Raw genomic sequence first — 10,592 nt, 5'->3', positions numbered from 1 at the left:
TACTTTTCAGTTAATAAGCATGTCCTTTCAGCCTACCACATGTTTTTACACCATTATAATGGACACCTCTGAAAGCCAGCCCCTCTCTAAGAGGTTGACTCTTCATTTTTTTTTTATTCTCCAGCAGTTCTCTAGACCCCCACATTGACTCCAGGAATACCAAAACAAATGTCATGGGAACACAGGTCTGTTTTCTACAGGAATCCATACAGAGGAGGCTCTCAATAGGAAAAACTCTTTAACTTTCACTGAGGTTGGGGGAAGACTTATTCATTCCTCAATCACTTACTGTGAAAGCTTAAGTGAAGAAAGTACTTAGATTAGAGTCTCAGTTTTTCCATCTATGAAAAAGGAATCATTGTCCCCACATCACAAGGTTACTGTTAAAAGTAAGGCAAATGCACTGAGAAAATGTTTATTTAAACTAACACAGAGTGTGGGCCCATTGGACCCCCACTGAATGTCCATTTGATGATCCCCACCCCCATCAACATAGGAGAAAAAGTTGCAATATTCCATTCTGCGAACTTCAGACTTTGAGGTTTCTCTCTCAGCCTAGTTCAGAAGTACCACCCAAAACAGTCTCCTAAAAGAGTGCTAAGACCATGTCATGCTAAGGCATCATGAGTAAAGGAATTATTTATATGGGGTTACCACTAGAATTTCTTTCTTCTCCCTTCCCTTGTCTTTCTCCTTCTTGAAGAAAACCGTGCACCAGCTGAATCAGAGATTACAGGGGGTTTTTCACTCGGAACCTGAGTTCCAATCTTCCCTCTACTCCTCCTGAGCTTTTCCAACCTGTATGCTCTCTCCTTAGCAACTCAGTGTTCCTGAAAAGAACTGAGCAGCAGCCTGAAAGAATGGGTAGAGTACTAGAAAGAGATCCAGGATGTGGTGGTTAAATTTTGCATTCACTTGACTGGGCCAAGGGATGCCCAGATCGCTGCTGAAACATTATTTCTGGGTATGACTGTGAGGGTGTTTCCGGAAGAGATTTACATTTGAATTGGTGAACTGAGTAAAACAGATGGCCCTCCTCCATATAAGTATCATCCAATACATTGAGGGTCAGAATAGAACAAAAAAGTCAAGCAGATGTCTCTGTTTGAGCTGAGACATCCATCTCCTCCTGCCCTCAGACATTGGTGCTCCTGGTTTTTGGCCTTTGGACTTAGACTGAATTATACCACTGATTTTCCTGGTTCTCTGGATTACGGAAGCAGACCGTAGGACTTCTTGGCCTCCCTACTGCATGACTAGTGCCTTTAATAAATTTCCTATCTATGTATCTATGTATCTATCTATCATCTATCTATCCATCTACTCTATCTATCTATCTATCTATCTATCTATCTATCATCTATCTATCTATCTATCTATCTATCTATCTATCTATATCTACCTATCATCTATCTATCCATCCATCCATCTACTTATCTATCTGCCTACTTATTTGTTCCATTTCTCTGTAGAACCCTAACACACAGGAGTTCTAGTGTCCAGTCTTGGCTCTTTCTTTCATCCACAAAATTGCCTAAATATGTGACAAGTTCATAGCAAGATCCTTGTCACTAGAGATATTCGAGTACAGTTGATAAAATAGCCTGGGGAGGCCTTTGGTTCAGTGAATAATTGAATGACATAATAAACTTTATCCTGATGGCACTAAAGAGCCATGGAGAAGGCTAAAGTATTTTACACTTGTTCTAAGGCTTGTTTCAGACTTGGACATGACACAAGCAAACTTTCTGTTCATAAAGATTACAACGGCAGTAAGGTGAAGAATGGATGAGGTAGGAGAGGGTGAGAGACTGGAATGCCATTAGGAAAATATATTTTTTTTTCTAATGGGACACATTAAGAAGGCCTGAACTTGGGTACTGCCCTTTCCGGCATTTAGCCCATTACTTCATTCATTCAACAAAAATTTATGAAGCCCCTAACATAAGTCAGGCAGTATTTTAAACATTGATAATTATTAGTGAGGGTGAGAGGGGTATAGACCACATTGTTTTGTTATTTAATTGTTCTAATTAACTTACTCCTTGGCCAAATTAGAGTTTTCGTTTACATTTTGCCCAATAAACAAGAATTGGATTGTATTGAAATAATACAGCATTGTGATAAACCTCACAGCTCTCCAGGTAGACGACTAGGCCTTGGATCAAAGAGATGGATGTGAGAAGTCACTAAGGGCAACAAGGAAGGTTCCCATATCCCAGTTCCTAAAGTACCCACAAGTACCAGCACGTGGTCAACCGGAAGAAACAGGGCACGTCGATCTGTGTGTTTTCTTTAGAAAGTTCTCAGGCGCATATCCAGTTTGCAGAAGCCAGAGTCAGCTGAATGCTCTGGCTCCACATTGTCAGAACACCACTCCCTGCTGAGGCTCCCAAAAATATTTAGGTGGAGACTGAAACTAACCCTGAACAAAGTAAGTAGAGGAGGGAGGAAGGCTGGTTCAACAACAAAGATGGCGAAAGGAAAGAACATTCTTCGTAGTGTTTCTAAAAATAGCTCAAGTCAACAAACCTCATCCAAAGTTGCCCAAATATGAAAAATTAAATAGAAATCTGGTGTTGTCATTATTCCGAGAGTTTATTGGAAGGCAAAACGCATCACCTTGACTTGTATGACAGCGCAGACAGAAGACGATCTCTTCTTAAGTCTTGTGCAAAAAACCACGCGCGACAACAGAGCTTGCCTTCGGTTTGTGAGCAAGTTAGTTTGGGGTTGGTGTTTGCCTGCAGGAGAAGGATCAGGACAAAAATGACCAACAAAATCAAAATGGCAGTACGTTTGTCAACCGCTTTTGTTTTCGCCTTCACTTTCCACCTATATGCTCTGCTTTTTCTTTTTTAAAAAAAAATTTTTTTTTCCAACGTTTTTTATTTATTTTTGGGACAGAGAGAGACAGAGCATGAACGGGGGAGGGGCAGAGAGAGAGGGAGACACAGAATCGGAAACAGGCTCCAGGCTCCGAGCCATCGGCCCAGAGCCCGACGCGGGGCTCGAACTCACGGACCGCGAGATCGTGACCTGGCTGAAGTCGGACGCTTAACCGACTGCGCCACCCAGGCGCCCCGATGCTCTACTTTTTCATCTCCACTTTAGGAGAACATGGAAATGAGTCAGCTTTCCACTAACGGATTCTAGAATCTTCTTCATCTGTCATGTGGGAACAACACTGCAGTCCTGAGTACCTCTTGAGTGGTTGTGAGCATCCCATAAGGTTACCGTCCACAGGATGATTTGAAAAGTCAAAGGTGCTTTGAAAGCACAAGATATTGTTGACTTTCCACCCATCATCCACTCCCCCCTGAAACTGTGACTCCCACCCTAATACACACACCTACTTCATTCATTCATTCATTCACTCAGGCAACAAATATTTTTTTTAGCACCCACCCTGTGTTAGGCATTGTTCCAGGCACTGGGGCTATATCAGGAATAAAACATCCCTCTTGGAGCTTATATAATAGTGCAAGAAGATAGATATTAAACAAATAAATACATAGAAAATTTCAGGCAGTGATAAATAATAAAGAAAAAATAAAACACACTATGAAAACCCTAAGTCTAAATATTACTGTGATGGAAGACAGTGCCTGTGTGCACGTGTGTGTGTGCACGTGTTGAGATGGAACATGCAGAGAGAGGAGGAGGAGGGAAGGGGAAACTGAAGACAGCAGGCAGAAGGACCATATAAGTACATGAGCGTAAGAATAATTTTGGCGGTAAGAATTGGGATGGAATCGCTCTGACTTTTGGAAGAACATCGAGTCCAAGACCTATTTATTCTGTGATTCATTGTTCTGGCTTTGTCTGGACCATGGCAGGGAGAGAGTCTAGACAAGGTGCCCCACGGGGCTCAGCAGCAAATGACCCAGTTGTGGGAAGCAGAATGTGAAAGTGGGGAATTGCACCTGTCAGGGCCCCTTCCCTGTCAGTACTCGCGAAAAGCTGATGTGAGGATGAAGTGGCACCTCCCTGGAATCTTCTAGACCTTCTCCTGCTCTCCAGCTCTCAGGCTTAGCTCCTCCTCCCCGAGGGAACACTGGTCTGGAAGCTCTGAAGGCCCAATCATCATGCCCTCTCCAGGAGGTGAGAGGCCGGGCTCTTGCCCCCACCCTGACCCCCATGAGACCCTCTGCTCACCTGGGCTCACCCGGGGTATGCTGCACCTACAGATCCTGTGGTTCCAATTCTGGAAGAAGTAGCTTATGAACATTTCAGGCCCTTAGTGGACCCTCCATAGTTAGTCACTATTATTATCATCAAATCAGCCTTCTGAGCTTCTGTCTCCTCATCTGTAAAATGAGTATCACACCAGCTAGCTCATAAGATAGATCATGAGTACCAGAAATTATCGTGTGCCACAGGCACTGTGCTACATACGTCACAAGCCTCATCCCGTTTATTTTCACAAAATTCCGTAACCACGATTATACCCATTTTACAGCTAAGAAATCCGAACAGAGACAGTTAAAAAAAAAAAAAAAAACTTGCCCAAGGTCACACAGCTGAGAGGCTATAGAGCCATGACTCAAAATCAGATTTGTCTGTCTCCAAAGCTAGTGTGCTTGATTAATGCTTCTGGAGTACCTCAGTCATAATAAGAGTACCAGTTAGCGAACTGCTAGGAAACAGGTGACCCCAAAAGTTAGTGGCTTCGGACAACCGCCATAGATTTAGCCCACAATTCTGCAGGCCAGTAATTTAGGCGAGGCTCAGTTGGCTGGTTCATCCAGCCCTCGTCAGACTCCCTCGTGCATCCGTGGTCAGAGGCTTGGTGGCTCATACCCACGCGAGTCGACTGGCCGCGGTCGGGGTGCCACAGCCCTCTTCTACATGGTCTCTCATCGTCCAATAGGCCAGCCTGGGCTCTTTCCCACGGCAGTGACCTCGACTTGAAACTGGCACACTGTCCCTTGTGCCCCATACTCGTGTACAAAAGTAAGTCAGAAGCCAGCCGAGATTCCAGAAGTGGAGAAATCGGCTCCACCCGTTGCCAGGAGCTGCGGCAAAAGGCACATTCAGAGGGGAGGACGCAGGGAGGTTATGACCAGAGCAGTCTATCTCGACAGGCGTTCGATAAGCAGCAAGGTAGTGTCACTATCGGATATATTTCGACAATGCCCATCAGACAAACCTAGGTAACTACTTGACTGTCACTAAGTTCCCCAGAGAATTCCTTGTAGTAATCTGGACTCTTTCAGCTACAAAGGGGCAGGCCGTAACTCATCAGGAGTCTCTTTCCATCTCTGGCTCTCATTTCCTCCATGATGGCATCCGTCTCCCAAACCCCCGTGAAGTGGAAAAGATGTCACCAGAGGCTCCAAGCTTCCACTCTCCCCCCATTTAACCCCTATGCCTGAAAGGGAATGTCTCTACCCCAGCACCTTAAGGAAAGCCCTGGAATGACTCCACCTGCCTTTTCTTACTCCCGCAGAGGAATCCTTGCCTAGCTCCCTGGAGCCCCTACACTGATCTGAAGTTTCTAGGCTAAAACGCACTAACCAGATCCTAACTGTTTTCTTTTTAATGGTCTAAAGTTCAAGGGAGCTTCTCTGGACTGAGACAAAATTGCCTTTAAATGCCAGTTGCGAAATCCTAAGTGAGAGTATTATAAAGGGATTGAAATAAGGACTATGCAGATTAGAAAGTGCAAGGAATAAAAAACAAAACAAAACAAAACAACACAGGCTAGGACAGGAAGTCGATAAGGAGAGAGGGAGGCCTTCTGCATACAGAGTATACTGGATGCTTTATTCCTGGTCTGGGGAACATCCTGGAATGGAGCCTGTGCAGAAGACTGGAGAAAAAAAAGAATTCCTGGCTTCTGCCCTAGTGAGTTTTCTTGCTTTTAACCTTGTGGTTCCCAAAATTCTGACTCAGAGAGACCTGTACTCAAATCCCAACTACTTGAACTCACTAGCTGTGGGATCTTGGGAGGGTGATATATAATTTATTGTCCAAACCAGGATGCTTAGGAAATGGGGTGTTATTAATGATTTCACAAAGGGCGGGACACCTGAGTGGCCCAGTCAGTTGAGCGTCCAATCTCGGCTCAGGTCATTGTCTCGTAGTTTGTGAGTTCGAGCCCCGCATCAGGCTCTGAGCTGTCAGTACAGAGCCTGGAGCCTGCTTTGGATGCTGTGTCTCCCTCTCTCTCTGCCCCTCCCCTGCTCTCTCTCTCTCTCTCAGTCTCTTTCTCTCTCTCTCTCAAAAATGAATAAACATTAAAAAAAAGTGATTTCACAAAGGGCAATATATGGTCATTCTCTCTTAAGTAATAAATATGTATTTTTAGCATCACATAACAATAAATGTAATATTTGCATCACACTTTTTAAAAAAAGTTTATTTATTTTGAAAGTCAGGGAGAGGCAGAGACAGAGGGCAAGAGAGAGAATCCCAAGCAGGCTTCGCATTGTCAGTGCAGAGTCCAATTCAGGGCTCGAACCCGTAAACCATGAGATCATGACCTGAGCCAGAGTCGGGCACTTAACCCATTGGGCAACCCAGGCACCCCACTCAGCACTTCTTGTTGGACTGTGCTCAGTTCTTTACATGCTCACCACAGTCCTCTGATCTGGAAACTATTATTAGCCTGCTTTTTACAGATGAGGAAACTGAGGTTCGGAGAAGTTCATCTTACTGAGATCGAGGAGACAATATGTCTCAGGTTTCCTGTATCCATGCAGTAATGAGACCATAAGGACCCATTCAGACCGGAATATTCGGGGCACCTGGATGGCTCACTCGAAGAGAGGGCGACTCTTGATCTCCAGGTCATGAGTTCGAGCCCCACGTTGGGCGTAGAGATGACTTAAGTGAATAAATAAAAACTTTAAAAAAAAAACTGGAACACTGAAGTCAGGGTCCCTGCTGGGAGTACTCATCTTGAGAAACCGTGCAGTTATGACACAGTGCTCATCCATGAACACGTGTTTGGGATTGTGCTCTGGGAATGTCCCACAGATCTTGAGGCACGGATTCTTGAGAATCATTTTGATGGTAATGAGTTTTCATCCATGGAGGATCAATACGGTATTTGAAAAGAACCCAAAGTGATTCAGGATAAAAGTGAATCATCTAAAAATATATTTTGACTTTTGGCTTCCACCTAGAATATAGAAAGCTAAAAAAAAAAAAAAAAAAAAAAAGTGTCACTCCTGCCTTAACAACAAGAAAAAAAAAAAACCCAACTCTATAAATCATGACTTTTCTGGAACTCCTCGAAAAAAACTGAGGCCACAGGACCACATGACGAACATGAAATCTAGGGAAAGACAGACTCCCCCCGAGGAGAGACAGGACATGAGCACTGGCCCACCTGTAACAGAACAAAGGAGGAAGACAAGGCCACTGTAGAAGCCAAGAAGAAGCATCCAGCGAAGATGCTTGGAGACTTACCAAGTGTGACCGGCACGAGCCCACAGATCCCCTGGGAGTTGCAGACATAAGGGAGCTGCCACGACTCAGAAGCTCCTCTCCATAAAGCTCCACTAGGCCTTCATGGATGATTTGGGGCAAGGTGGGAGACCAGAGAAAACCTTCCTCCATGGTTCAGGGCTGGAAGAGGGGAGCGGACATGGCTGGAAGAAAGGTGTGAGACCACACCCATATCTTTCTCGAAATAAGAGACATGAAGCCACTGGGGAAGGACAGCAGCCCTATGTTCTCTAGAGCACAGGGGAAGACACGTTGAAACGGGAGGAAAGGAAAAGACCAAAGTCCCTCCTCCCAGAGGATGCAGTCCTGGGCCTAACCATCAAGTCTCCTATTATTGGAGGAAGGTCAGGCTTACTAGGGAAGCCCCAATTCCAAGACAGAGAAAGCAGTGCCTGCCTAAGGCTGGGGCTGAGTCCGGATGACAGAGAACCTCATTCCACACCCTCCACACCCACCACCAGGCAGGCAAGAACCAAAGAACAAGTGACACTGGTCTGGACTGGGGGAGAGGCAAGAGAATGAGAAGGAAGAGGTTCCCTCTGTGCAGCAGGCATGAGGTAAAGCTGACAGTAGAGAAGAGACACAGAAAAATCTTTCTGGCACCCCAGCCCCATCCCTTAGCACACGGTGATGCTAATCAACAGAACAAATAAAAAGAAAACCGGTAAAGATTTAGCAGACCTGTGCAACACTATCGACCATCTTGACCCCACTGAGTTACTAGAACATTCCAAATGATGACATCAGAATGCACATTCTTTACAAGTGCACATGGAATATTGACTAAGATACTCCATAAAACACACCTCAACTAATTTAAAAGATATGAAATCATAGAAAGTATGATCTCAGACCATATGGGATTGTACCAGAAATAGACAACAGAAAGGTGTCTGGACCATTCCCAAATATCTGTATATTGTGCACACCACGTTCAAGCAACCAAGGAGTCAAGGAAGTCACGTGAGAATTAGGAAAGAATTGGAATGCAATGGAAATGAAAACAAAACCCATCCATTTGTGGAATGCACAGAAAGCACTTAGAGGGAAATTATAGCATGAGCTGGTCACATTAAAAGATGAAGAAAGGTCTCAATTTGAAGGAAATGGATATCTTAACAATAATGAGCATCTCAGTGCATTTATTTAGGTTTTCTTTATTTTTTTTTTTTTTACATTTATTTATTTTTTGAGAGAGCACAAGTGAGGGAGGGGCAGAGAGAGAAGGAGACACAGAATCCAAAGCAGGGTCCAGGCTCTGAGCTGTCAGCACAGAGCCCTACATGGGGCTCAAACTCACAAACCGTGAGATCATGACCTGATCCGAAGTCAGACACTTAACCGACTGAGCCACCCAGGCGTCCCTAAAATTTCTAAAACAGAGGTCTTCATGTCTTACCATTCAGTTTTGAGTTTAAAAACAACAACAACACAAATGACCTTTAAGCATAAAATAGAGCTTTTGTTTTAATATGGAGTGTATTCCAATTCAAATAAAAAATACAGATTCACCTATTTGTTTTATCAAAAAATATTCAAATAGCCACTAGAAGTGAGGCATTGTCAGTTGCTACTTATCCAAGAGGCAGAGCAGATTACCAGCCCCTTGAAGGCAGGAGAGTGTCTCTTTGACCTGATTTGAACAACCCTGAGTAGATTTTCCTACCTGGATGGGGCTCCCGAGGAAGCATTTTAAAAGACTGATTATACCTCTTAGCTAAGCTTTCTTGTCCTTCAAGACTCTGCTCAAGTGACACCTTGTCTAAGAAATTGTCTCCAATGACAGCCTGTCCTCCATGCTCAGCCAGAGCCTTACGTGTCTCCCATGACACCCTGTGTTTACCTTTATCTTAACCAGTGATTGGGGTGGATCTTAACCAGTGACGGGGGGGGGGGGGGGGGGCGGGGGGTTGTGAGTAACAGACTTGAGACATAGTAACTTAAACCCTCAATCACAGAAAAAACTGCCTGAAGGCAGGCAGTCTGGTGGTGGCATGGCGGCTCCACAAAGTGATCCATTCATTCCCTCCTCTTGCTTGCTTTCTTTTTTTTTCCTTCTAACGTCTATTTGTTTATTTAGAGAGAGAGCGCACGCGCATGCGCACGTGAGCAGGGGAGGGACAGAGGGAGAATCCCAAGCAGGCTCCGCACAGCGTGGAGCCCCCAGCAGGACTCGATCTCACAAACCTGAGCCAAAATCATGAAGTCATGACCTGAGCCAAAATCAAGAGTCGGAAGCTTAACCATCTGAGCCATCCAGGCACCCAGTTCCCTCCTCTTTCTGCTCCAACATCCTCCCTGCATGATTTTCACCCTCAAGGTCACCACGTGATCCAAAATGGCAGCTGGAAATGCAGCCTTCTGGTCCACCTTGCAAACACCAGGAGGGGCCAAGGTACTAAAAATTTCTCGCACCCTTTGTGCAGTCTTCCCCGGGCACCCCACACAGCGTGTCCACGTGTATCTCTTTGGTCAGAAGCTAATCTGGGGCCCACACATGGATAAAGAAGGCTGGGAGGTATAACCTCTGCCCTGGGTAGCAGTGTTCCCAGCTAAGTGTCAGGATTCTGTTACTCCCCGAAGGAGAAAATGGATACAGATAGGCATCGGGAAGTTCCTGCCAGCCGCCCTTAGTACACCATGTTATAACTGCCTGGTTGTCCGCCTGTGTCACAGAAACACGTATCCTGAGTGCCTAGAGCAGTACCTGGCATACAGAAGGCACTGGAAAAAATTTTTCACTTTTGTATTGAGGTTTATCACACATACACAAGTGCACTAACCTTAAGTGTATGTGTATCTCAAAGAATTTTCCGCGTGTGTAACCACCACCCCAGTCAAGATGCAGTCCATTTCCATGACTGCAGACAGTTCCTTCCCACCCCTCCCAGTTAACTCCTCCCACAGGTGACCATTTCTGACTTTTCCTGCCCCACTTACCTGTTTTACCTGTTCTTGAACTGCATATACATGGAATCACGTGACGTCTTAACCAACTCTCTAGGAGTTCCTAGAGTTGCACGCAATCCAGATTTTCTGTGTTAGTCTTCATTTCAAGTAGCCTGTGGTTATAAAAACATTCTTACCTTTTAGAATATTAGGTTCCTATCTGACATACTCAAATGCTGTCCATA

The 10,592-nt window shown here is 44.8% G+C and overlaps 1 long non-coding RNA gene across 1 annotated transcript; it reads right to left on the bottom strand.

Moving 5' to 3' along the window:
* Window positions 1-2,577: 2,577 nt before the first annotated feature.
* On the bottom strand, window positions 2,578-8,173 carry LOC131489772 (uncharacterized). Its single transcript, XR_009250730.1, has 4 exons — window positions 8,140-8,173; window positions 7,420-7,578; window positions 4,169-4,310; window positions 2,578-2,744 (listed from the first exon to the last, which is right to left on the bottom strand). It is a non-coding gene; the product is annotated as an uncharacterized LOC131489772 (long non-coding RNA).
* Between the last annotated feature and the right edge of the window lie 2,419 nt (window positions 8,174-10,592).

This window comes from Neofelis nebulosa, chromosome 11 (genome assembly GCF_028018385.1).
Source record: "Neofelis nebulosa isolate mNeoNeb1 chromosome 11, mNeoNeb1.pri, whole genome shotgun sequence".
Classification (NCBI taxonomy): Eukaryota; Metazoa; Chordata; class Mammalia; order Carnivora; family Felidae; genus Neofelis; species Neofelis nebulosa.
The sequence above is the reverse complement of the archived record's forward strand: the minus strand, read 5'-3'. Positions and strand labels throughout refer to the sequence as shown.